Raw genomic sequence first — 10,881 nt, forward strand, 5'->3', positions numbered from 1 at the left:
ACACGCAAAGCTCCTTCCATGGCAAGCTGTATGTAGGGTTTCACCGTTATCAGTGGCTACCTCCCATCCTCTCAGTGGAAATGTTCAACGCACCCTGTCACGGCACGGCTATCCATCTGTCGGTTCTCGATCAGGCCGGAATAGAATCCATTGATTCTTTTGCGTCTGTCACTATCGCCCCGCCTTCAGGAGTTTGAAGCTCGTCACAGTCATTCAATCATTGAATCCTACTCAGAATACCACAGACAAGGTTTAGACCTTCCGGATTCTCTTGAATGCCGCCATCAATTCTAGCTTATACCACGAAGATTCTGATTAAGGAATCCAAGAGATATCTACTCAATCTAAGGTAGAACGGAGGTGGTTGTCAGGCACACGTTCATAGTTGAGAATATGATGAGTGTCATGGATCATCACATTCATCCGGGTTAAGAACAAGTGATATCTTAGAATGGAAGCAAGCATGATTGAATAAGAAACAGCAGTAATTGCATTAATCCATCAAGACACAGCAGAGCTCCTCACCCCCAACCATGGGGTTTAGAGACTCATGCTGTGGAAGGTACACAAAGAAACGTGTAAAGTGTCATGAGGTTCAGATACAATGTCAAAAGATCCTATTAATAGTAAACTAGTAACCTAGGGTGTACAACAATGAGTAAATGACGTAAAAATCCACTTCTGGGTCCACTTAGTGTGTGCTTGGGCTGAGGAATGAAGAATTTTCGTGTAGAGACCTTTTATGGAGTTAAACGCCAGCTTTTATGCCAGTTTGGGCGTTTAACTCCAAGTTTTATGCCAGTTCCAGCGTTAAACGCTGGAAATTCTGAGGCTGATTTGCCACGCCGGTTTGGGCCATCAAATCTCGGGCAAAGTATGGACTATTATACATTGCTGGAAAGCCCAGGATGTCTACTTTCCAATGCCGTTGGGAGCGTGCCAATTGGGCCTCTGTAGCTCCAGAAAATCCACTTCAAGTGCAGGGAGGTCAGAATCCAACAGCATCTGCAGTCCTTTTCAGTCTCTGAATCAGATTTTTGCTCAGGGCCCTCAATTTCAGCCAGAAAATACCTGAAATCACAGAAAAACACACAAACTCATAGTAAAGTCCAGAAAAGTGAATTTTAACTAAAAACTAATAAAAATATACTAAAAACTAACTAGATCATACTAAAAACATACTAAAAACAATGCCAAAAAGCGTACAAATTATCCGCTCATCACAACACCAAACTTAAATTGTTGCTTGTCCCCAAGCAACTGAAAATCAAAATAGGATAAAAAGAAGAGAATATACTATAGACTCCAAATTATCAATGAAACTTAGCTCCAAATTAGATGAGCGGGACTAGTAGCTTTTTGCCTCCGAACAGTTTTGGCATCTCACTTTATCCTTTGAAATTCAGAATGATTGGCTTCTTTAGGAACTCAGAGTCCAGATAGTGTTATTGATTCTCCTAGTTAAGTATGATGATTCTTGAACACAGCTACTTATTGAGTCTTGGCCGTGGCCCAAAGCACTCTGTCTTCCAGTATTACCACCGGATACATACATGCCACAGACACATAATTGGGTGAACCTTTTCAGATTGTGGCTCAGCTTTGCTAGAGTCCCCAATTAGAGGTGTCCAGGGTTCTTAAGCACACTCTTTTTGCCTTGGATCACAACTTTATTTCTTTCTTTTTCTTTCTTTTTTTTTTCGTCTCTCCCTTTTTTTTCGCTTCTTCTCCCCCTTTTTTTTGTATTCACTGCTTTTTCTTGCTTCAAGAATCATTTTTATGATTTTTCAGATCCTCAGTAACATGTCTCCTTTTTCATCATTCTTTCAAGAGCCAACAATTTTAACATTCATGAACAACAAATTCAAAAGACATATGCACTGTTCAAGCATACATTCAGAAAACAAAAAGTATTGTCACCACATCAAACTAATTAAGCTAGTTTTAAAGATGAATTCGAAATCCTGTACTTCTTGTTCTTTTGTAATAAAAACAGTTTTCATTTAAGGAAGGTGATGGATTCATAGGACGTTCATAACTTTAAGGCATAGACACTAAGACACTAATGATCATAAAACACAAACATGGATAAACATAAGCATGAAAATTTGAAAAACAAGAAAATAAAGAACAAGGAGATTAAAGAACGGGTCCACCTTAGTGATGGCGGCTTGTTCTTCTTCTTGAAGATCCTATGGAGTGCTTGAGCTCCTCAGTGTCTCTTCCTTGTCTTTGTTGCTCCTCTCTCATGATTCTTTGATCTTCTCTAATTTCATGGAGGAGAATGGAGTGTTCTTGGTGCTCCACCCTTAGTTGTCCCATGTTGGAACTCAGTTCTCCTAGGGAGGTGTTGATTTGCTCCCAATAGTTTTGTGGAGGAAAGTGCATCCCTTGAGGTGAATCTCTCCATCTCCCATGACTCGGAGGTGAAAGCCTTTGCCTTCCCTTTCCTCTTTCTAGAGGTTTCTCCGGCCTTGGATGCCATAAATGGTTATGGAAAAACAAAAAAGCAACGCTTTTACCACACCAAACTTAGAAGGTTTGCTCGTCCTCGAGCAAAATAAGAAAGAAGAGAGAGAGTGGTGGGGTAGGTGGGGATCCTGTGGGGTCCACAGATCCTGAGGTGTCAAGGATAATTCATCCCTGCACCAAGTGGCGAGCAAAAATGCTCCTACTACCAATCCTGGCGTTAAACGCCGGGCTGATACCCATTTCTGGCGTTTAACGCCAGCTTGGTGCCCATTCCTGGCGTTTAACGCTAGTCTGGTGCCCCTTTCTGGCGTTAAACGCCCAGAATGGTGCCAGACTAGGCGTTAAACGCCCATTTGCTGCCCCTTACTGGCGTTTAAACGCCAGCAAGGTTTTCCTCCAGGGTGTGCTATTTTTCTTTCTGTTTTTCATTCTGTTTCTGCTTTTTCAATTGAATTTGTGACTTCCCATGATCATTAACCTATAGAAAACATAAAATAACAAAGGAAAATAATAAATATAACATTTGGTTGCCTCCCAACAAGCGCTTCTTTAATGTCAGTAGCTTGACAGTGGGCTCTCATGGAGCCTCACATATGTTCAGAACAATGTTGGAACCTCCCAACACCAAACTTAGAGTTTGAATATGGGGGTTCAACACCAAACTTAGAAGTTGGTGGTGGCCTCCCAACACCAAACTTAGAGTTTGACTGTGGGGGCTCTGTTTGACTCTGTTTTGAGAGAAGCTCTTCATGCTTCCACTCCATGGTTACAGAAGGAGAACCTTGAGTCTTATAGTTTGCACTGTCTGCAAGCCACAGAGCTTCCTGAATAGCAAATAATTGCTCATCTAGAAAGGCTTCAGAGATCTCAGTAGGAGGGAGAGATGCTCCTGCTACTGGTTCTATCCGGGACAGGTGATCAGCTACTTGATTCTCTATCCCTTTTCTGTCTCTTATTTCTATATCAAACTCCTGCAGAAGCAACACCCATCTTATGAGCCTGGGTTTTGAATCCTGCTTTGTGAGTAGATATTTAAGAGCAGCATGGTCAGTGTACACAATCACTTTTGATCCTACTAAATAAGATCTGAACTTGTCAAGGGCATAAACCACTGCAAGTAACTCCTTTTCTGTGGTTGTGTAGTTCTTCTGTGCATCATTTAGAATACGGCTGCCATAATAAATGACGTGCAGAAGCTTACCATGCCTTTGTCCCAGTACTGCACCAATGGCATGGTCACTGGCATCACACATTAGTTCAAATGGTAATGTCCAGTCTGGTGCAGAGATGACTGGTGCTGTGACCAGCTTAGCTTTCAGAGTTTCAAACGCCTGCAGACACTCATTATCAAAAATAAATGGAGTGTCAGCAGCTAGCAGATTACTCAGAGGTTTGGCAATTTTTGAAAAATCCTTTATAAACCTTCTGTAGAATCCTGCATGCCCCAGAAAGCTTCTGATTGCCTTAACATTGGTAGGTGGTGGTAATTTTTCAATTACTTCAACTTTAGCTTGATCCACCTCTATTCCTTTGTTTGAAATTTTATGCCCAAGGACAATTCCTTCAGTCACCATAAAGTGACATTTTTCCCAGTTTAAAACTAGGTTGGTCTCTTGGCATCTTTTCAGAACAAGTGCTAGATGGTTAAGGCAGGAGCTGAATGAGTCTCCAAATACTGAAAAGTCATCCATAAAGACTTCCAGAAATTTCTCTACCATATCTGAGAAGATAGAGAGCATGCACCTCTGAAAGGTTGCAGGTGCATTACACAGACCAAAAGGCATCCTTCTGTAGGCAAATACCCCATAAGGACACGTAAATGCTGTTTTCTCTTGGTCCTGAGGATCTACTGCAATTTGGTTGTAACCTGAGTAGCCGTCCAAAAAGCAGTAGTATTCATGACCTGCTAGTCTCTCTAGCATCTGGTCTATGAATGGTAAAGGAAAATGATCCTTTCTGGTGACTGTATTGAGCCTTCTGTAGTCAATACACATGCGCCACCCTGTAACTGTTCTTGTAGGAACCAGTTCATTCTTTTCATTATGAACTACTGTCATGCCTCCCTTCTTAGGGACAACGTGGACAGGGCTCACCCAGGGGCTATCAGAAATAGGATAAATAATCCCAGCCTCTAGTAACTTAGTGACCTCTTTCTGCACCACCTCCTTCATGGCTGGATTTAGCCGCCTTTGTGGTTGAACCACTGGCTTAGCATCATCCTCCAATAGGATCTTGTGCATGCATCTTGCTGGGCTAATGCCCTTAAGATCACTTATGGACCACCCAAGAGCTGTCTTGTGTGTCCTTAGCACTTGAATTAGTGCTTCCTCTTCCTGTGGATTTAAAGCAGAGCTTATGATCACTGGAAAAGTGTCACCTTCTCCCAGAAATGCATATTTCAGGGATGGTGGTAGTGGCTTGAGCTCCGATTTAGGAGGCTTATCTTCTTCTTGAGGAATTTTCAGAATTTCTTTTATTTCCTTTAGTTCCTCCAGATTAGGCTGAACATCTTTAAAGATGTCCTCTAGCTCTGATTCAAGACTTTCAGTCATATTGACCTCCTCCACTAAAGAGTCAATAATATCAGTGCTCATGCAGTCATTTGATGTGTCTGGATGCTGCATAGCTTTGACAACATTCAACTTGAACTCATCCTCATTGACTCTCAGGGTTATTTCCCCTTTTTGTACATCAATGAGAGTTCGCCCAGTTGCTAGGAAAGGTCTTCCTAGAATGAGAGTTGCACTCTTGTGCTCCTCCATTTCCAGCACTACAAAGTCAGTTGGAAAGACAAATGGTCCAACCTTAACAATCATGTCCTCAATTATGCCTGATGGACATTTAATGGAGCCATCAGCAAGTTGGAGGCATATCCGGGTTGGTTTGACTTCTTCAGTCAACCCAAGCTTTCTGATAATGGATGCAGGTATTAGGTTGATGCTTGCTCCAAGATCACATAGGGCTGTCTTGGTGCAGGCACCTTCTAATGTGCATGGTATCATAAAGCTCCCTGGATCTTGAAGCTTTTCTGGTAAGCTTTCAGAATGACTGCACTGCATTCTTCAGTGAGAAACACTTTTCAGTTTCTCTCCAATCCTTCTTATGACTTAAGATCTCTTTCATGAACTTAGCATAAGAAGGTATTTGCTCAAGTGCCTCTGCAAACGGAATCTTTATTTCAAGAGTCCTTAGATAGTCTGCAAAGTGGGCAAATTGCTTATCCTGTTCCGCTTGGCGTAGTTTCTGAGGATAAGGCATCTTGGCTTTATATTCTTCAACCTTAGTTGCTGCAGGTTTATTTCCTACAGAAGTGGTTGAAGAAGCCTGCTTAAGGGGGTTGTTATCAGCACTTGCAAGTGTCTGACCCCTTTGTGGCGTTTGAACGCCAGACTTGGCTACCCATTGGGCGTTAAACGCCAACTTTTCCCCCTTTTCTGGCGTTTGAACGCCAGAACTGGGCAGGGAATGGGCGTTTAACGCCAGCTTTCCCCCCTTTTCTGGCGTTTGAGCGCCAATAGTATTCCTCTCTGGGCTCTTACTGTCCTCAGAGGGATTTTGGATAGTGGTTTGGCTATCCTCTGTTAATTGTTCCTTCATTGACTGTTTGCTACTTTGAGCAGTGTTATTCAATGTTTTCCCACTCCTCAGTTGAACTACTTGGCATTCTTCTGTTATCTGTTTAGATAGCTGCTGTTTTGTCTGATTCAACTGTGATTCTATGTTCTTGTTAGCAATTTTAGTTTCTTGGAGCATCTCTTTAAATTCTGCTAACTGTTTTGTCATCAGGTGTAGTTGCTGATTAAGCTCAACCATCTGTTCTTGAGGATTAGGATCAGTGACTACTGCCATAACTTCTTCTTTTGTAGAGAACTCATTGCTAGAGTACAAATGTTGATTTCTAGCAACAGTATCTATAAGCTCTTGAGCCTCTTCAATTGTCTTCCTCATGTGTATAGATCCACCAGCTGAGTGGTCTAAAGACATCTGAGCTTTTTCTGTAAGCCCATAGTAGAAGATGTTTAACTGCACCCACTCTGAAAACATTTCAGAGGGGCATTTTCTTAGCATACCTCTGTACCTCTCCCAGGCATTATAAAGGGATTCATTATCCTCTTGTTTAAAGCCTTGGATGTCCAGCCTTAGCTGTGTCATCCTTCTTGGAGGGTAGAAGTGATTCAAGAATTTGTCTGATAAATGTTTCTATGTCTTTATGCTTGCTGTAGGTTGGTTATTCAACCACCTCTTAGCTTGATCTTTTACAGCAAATGGAAACAGTAATAGTCTGTAGACATCCTGATCCACCTCTTTATCACGTACTGTGTCAGCAATTTGTAAGAAATGTGCCAGAAACTCAGTAGGTTCTTCCTGTGGAAGACCGGAATACTGGCAATTTTGCTGCACTATGATAATGAGTTGAGGATTTAGCTCAAAGCTGCTTGCTTTGATGGGAGGTGTACAGATGCTACTCCCATATGCAGCTGTAATGGGGTTAGCATATGACCCCAGAGTCCTTCTGGACTGCTCAACTCCACTTAGGTCCATGATGGAGAAAGGGAAATGATATGGATTGCAAGTAGATTATTTATTTATTTATTTTTTTTTAAGTGACCGAAAAAATATAAAATAAAATAAATAGAGAATAAAATAAAATTTCGAAAATTAACAGAAAATAAGATCAAAACAAAATTGAAAACTGAATCAATTAGTTAATTAAAAAGATTTTGGAATTAGCAATTAAAAATATATGATTGAGAATTATTTTGAAAAAGATATGATTGAGAAGATATGATTGCAAATAAAAATGATTGAAAAGATATGATTTTGAAAATCTTTGACTAATTTAATGCAAATTTTGAAAATTATGAGTAAAACAAGGAAAGGATATTTTTTTATTTTTAAATTTTAATGAGGAAAGAGAAAAACAACAGAACGACACTAAACTTAGAAATTTTAGATCAAAACAAAGAGAACAAACAAGAAAACTTTGAATGTCAAGATGAACACCAAGAACACTTTGAAGATCAAGATGAACACCAAGAACAATTTTTGAAAAATTTTTAAGTGAATAAAGCACAAAAGACACCAAACTTAAAATATGAAACTAGACTCAACTAAAAGACTCTAAACCAATAAAAACAAACAGTCCTAATCTAAGCAACAAGATAAGCCGTCAGTTGTCCAAACTCGAACAATCCCCGGCAACGGCGCCAAAAACTTGGTGCACGAAATTGCAATCACACTTTACAATCCCACAACTAACCAGCAAGTGCACTGGGTCGTCCAAGTAATACCTTACGTGAGTAAGGGTCGATCCCACGGAGATTGTCGGCTTGAAGCAAGCTATGGTTATCTTGTAAATCTTAGTCAGGATATCAGAAATTATCAGGGTTGATTGTGAAAGCAAAGAACATGAAATAAGTACTTGTTATGCAGTAATGGAGACTAGGTTGATGTTTTGGAGATGCTCCATCTTCTGAATCTCTGCTTTCCTACTGTCTTCTTCATCAAACACGCAAAGCTCCTTCCATGGCAAGCTGTATGTAGGGTTTCACCGTTGTCAGTGGCTACCTCCCATCCTCTCAGTGGAAATGTTCAACGCACCCTGTGACGGCACGGCTATCCATCTGTCGGTTCTCGATCAGGCCGGAATAGAATCCATTGATTATTTTGCGTCTGTCACTAACGCCCCGCCTTCAGGAGTTTGAAGCTCGTCACAGTCATTCAATCATTGAATCCTACTCAGAATACCACAGACAAGGTTTAGACCTTCCGGATTCTCTTGAATGCCGCCATCAATTCTAGCTTATACCACGAAGATTCTGATTAAGGAATCCAAGAGATATCTACTCAATCTAAGGTAGAACGGAGGTGGTTGTCAGGCACACGTTCATAGGTGAGAATATGATGAGTGTCACGGATCATCACATTCATCCGGGTTAAGAACAAGTGATATCTTAGAATGGAAGCAAGCATGATTGAATAAGAAACAGTAGTAATTGCATTAATCCATCAAGACACAGCAGAGCTCCTCACCCCCAACCATGGGGTTTAGAGACTCATGCCGTGGAAGGTACACAAAGAAACGTGTAAAGTGTCATGAGGTACAGATACAATGTCAAAAGATCCTATTAATAGTAAACTAGTAACCTAGGGTGTACAACAATGAGTAAATGACGTAAAAATCCATTTCTGGGTCCAGTTAGTGTGTGCTTGGGCTGAGCAATGAAGCATTTTCGTGTAGAGACCTTTTCTGGAGTTAAACGCCAGCTTTTATGCCAGTTTGGGCATTTAACTCCAAGTTTTATGCCAGTTCCAGCGTTAAACGCTGGAAATTCTGAGGCTGATTTGCCACGCCGGTTTGGGCCATCAAATCTCAGGCTAGGTATGGACTATTATACATTGCTAGAAAGCCCAGGATGTCTACTTTCTAATGCCGTTGAGAGCGTGCCAATTGGGCTTCTGTAGCTCCAGAAAATCCACTTCGAGTGCGGGGAGGTCAGAATCCAACAGCATCTGCAGTCCTTTTCAGTCTCTGAAACAGATTTTTGCTCAGGGCCCTCAATTTCAGCCAGAAAATACCTGAAATCACAGAAAAACACACAAACTCATAGTAAAGTCCAGAAAAGTGAATTTTAACTAAAAACTAATAAAAATATACTAAAAACTAACTAGATCATACTAAAAACATACTAAAAACAATGCCAAAAAGCGTACAAATTATCCGCTCATCAATGATCTTCAAGTTGTTCTTGGTAAGTCTTCTTATTTGATCTTGATGATTTCTTATTTTGTGTCTTTTGTTATTTTTCATGTGCATCTTTGCATTCATATTTTCCAAGCATTAAAAATTTCTAAGTTTGGTGTCTTGCATGTTTTGTTTGCATAAAAAATTTTTCAAAATTATGTTCTTGATGTTCATCATGATCTTCATAGTGTTCTTGGTGTTCATCTTGACATTCATAGTGTTCTTGCATGCATCTTGTGTTTTGATCCAAAATTTTTATGTTTTGGGTCATATTTGTGTTTTTCTCTCTCATCTTTAAAAATTCAAAAATAAAAAAAATATCTTTTCCTTATTTCTCTCCAAATTTTCGAAAATTTGAGTTGACTGAGTCAAAAATTTTCAAAATTAGTTGTTTCTTACAAGTCAAGTCAAATTTTCAATTTTAAAAATCTTATCTTTTCAAAATCTTTTTCAAAATCATATCTTTTTCATTTTTTATTATTTTCGAAAAATTCCAAAAATCTTTTTCAAAATATTTTCAAAATCTTTTTCTTATCTTTACATCATATTTTCGAAAATTATCTAACAAGTAATGTGATTGATTCAAAAATTTGAAGTTTGTTACTTTCTTGTTAAGAAAGGTTCAATCTTTAAAATCTTGAATCCTATCTTTTTAAGTTTCTTGTTAGTTAAGTAATTAATTTTAAATTTTAAAATTAAAATCTTTTTCAAAATATCTTTCTCAAAAAAAATTTTATCATTTTCAAAAATTTGATTTTAAAATATCTTATCTAACTTCTTATCTTCTTATCTTTTCAAATTTGATTTTAATATCTTTTTCAACTAACTCTTTGACTTCGTGTTTGTTTCTTATCTTTTTCAAAACCACCTAACTATTTTTTCCTCTCTAATTTTCGAAATATCTCATCTCTTTTTCAAAAATTCTTTTTATTTTAAATTTTAATTTTAATCTTATCTTTAATTTTCAAAAACCACAAACCTCTTTTTCAAAATTATTTTCGAAATTCTCCCTCTCTTTTCTTATTCTATTTAATTATTTATTTACTAACACTTCTCTTCACCTCCCCTATCCTTACTCTTTATACAGACTATTCATTCTTCTTCACTATTCTCCCCTTTCTTTTTCTACTAACATAAAAGAATCTCTATACTGTAACATAGAGGATTCCTCTTTCTTTTCTTGTTTTCTTCTCCTTCATATGAGCAGGAACAAGGACAAAAGCACTCTTGTTGAAGCTGATCCTGAACCTGAAAGGACTCTGAAGAGTAAACTAAGAGAAGCTAAATTACAACAATCCAGAAGTAACCTTTCAGAAATTTTCGAACAAGAGAAGGAGATGGCAGCCGAACCCAATAATGATAATGCAAGAAGGATGCTTGGTGACTTTTACCAAACCAACGTCCAATTTGATGGAAGAAGCATCTCCATTCCTGCCATTGAAGCAAACAATTTTGAGCTGAAACCTCAGCTAGTTGCCTTAATGCAACAAAACTGCAAGTTCTATGGACTTCCATCTGAAGATCCTTATCAGTTTTTAACTGAATTCTTGCAGATCTGTGAGACTGTTAAGACAAATGGAGTAGATCCTGAAGTCTACAGGCTCATGCTTTTCCCTTTTGCTGTAAGAGACAGCTAGAATATGGTTGGACTCACACCTAAAGAT

The sequence above is a fragment of the Arachis stenosperma genome, chromosome 5, assembly GCF_014773155.1.
Source record: "Arachis stenosperma cultivar V10309 chromosome 5, arast.V10309.gnm1.PFL2, whole genome shotgun sequence".
Lineage (NCBI taxonomy): Eukaryota > Viridiplantae > Streptophyta > Magnoliopsida > Fabales > Fabaceae > Arachis > Arachis stenosperma.